Source organism: Myotis davidii, unplaced genomic scaffold, assembly GCF_000327345.1.
Source record: "Myotis davidii unplaced genomic scaffold, ASM32734v1 scaffold242, whole genome shotgun sequence".
In the NCBI taxonomy this organism is placed as follows: domain Eukaryota; kingdom Metazoa; phylum Chordata; class Mammalia; order Chiroptera; family Vespertilionidae; genus Myotis; species Myotis davidii.
In genome coordinates, this window is record NW_006295821.1 from 1,812,836 (window position 1) to 1,814,056 (window position 1,221).

The 1,221-nt window shown below is 48.3% G+C and overlaps 1 protein-coding gene across 1 annotated transcript in view; it reads right to left on the reverse strand.

Annotated features, from left to right (window-relative positions):
* CARKD (carbohydrate kinase domain containing) overlaps positions 1 to 1,221 on the reverse strand; it is a 25,017-nt gene that overhangs the window by 23,174 nt on the left and 622 nt on the right. The window lies entirely within an intron of this gene.

Here is a 1,221-nt window from a genome sequence, read left to right on the forward strand (position 1 = left end):
GAATGGCTATATCAACAAATCCACAAATGAAAAATGCTGGAGAGGATTAAGAGAAAACGGAACAAAGAGAGCCAGTTTCGGCCCATCCCTGCAGGACAGATCCCCACAGGACAGGCCAAGGGACCCACCTGGTGCACGAATCCGTGCACCGGGCCTCTAGTTTAAATATAAATATCAAAGTCTTGAAGGACAAAAAGGCCTGGACAAGAGGCGGCTTAAAATTTATCCCATTATGTAACTTTGTTTTCATAACAATTCTGAGTCTGGGAGAACAGGTAAAACCCGCCTGGTTTTAATCTGCTTTGGAGAAGTGTGGCTGAGGAAGTCTGGGGAATCACATAGATTTCTTAAGCCTGGGCTGTTTTCTAGAATTGCACCTGGAGAGGTAGAAGGAGACACTATGTGGTACAGGCAGTCTTCAAACACAGGCGGTAGGACAGGGAAGAAAATAAACCACCTTATTTTATTTACACAGTGAGGTAACTCAGGTCCACTCAAAAGTGAATAAGGAATTCCTAACAAACACAACTGTGCACTCACAGCTTTCCGTGAGACCGACGTTTCTCTGCGCGAAGCGCGCTTTAAACTAACATGGACCATAACCAACTCGGAGCGCACGACAGCCAGCCGTGCTCAAGTCAAAGGAGATGGGCCTTAAAGCGAGGATAAGCCTGACCCGTTTGGCTCAGGGGATAGAGCGTGGCCTGCGGACTGAAGGGTCCCGGGTTCGATTCCGGTCAAGGGCATGTACCTGGGTTGCGGGCACATCCCCAGTAGGGAGTGTGTAGGAGGCAGCTGATCGATGTTTTTCTCTCATTGATGTTTCTAACTCTCTATGCCTCTCCCTTCCTCTCTGTAAAAAATCAATAAAATATATTAAAAAAATAAAGTGAGGATAAAAGTCAGGGCGCAAAACCACCTGTTTTTAGTCAAGTTCAGCAAGTCAGTCTAATAATGAAACCTCAAACTCAAAGGAAATCTAACTAGTCACAGTGTGTGAATTTGAGACAAACAGCTACCAATAAAAAGTCTCCATAAATTGGTCCCAGCAGCCCCTCTGCTGCTGGCAGGACTGAGGCGCGTTAGCTGAGGAACCCCTCAATTCTCAGAGCATTCGGATCCGCCAGGCCTAACAAAGGGCCAAACTCCGTAACAGTTACTCTCGCCACGTCCGGCCTGAAAGCTCGGACCCGCGCGGCCCGGCCCCGGCCCCTCGACGCC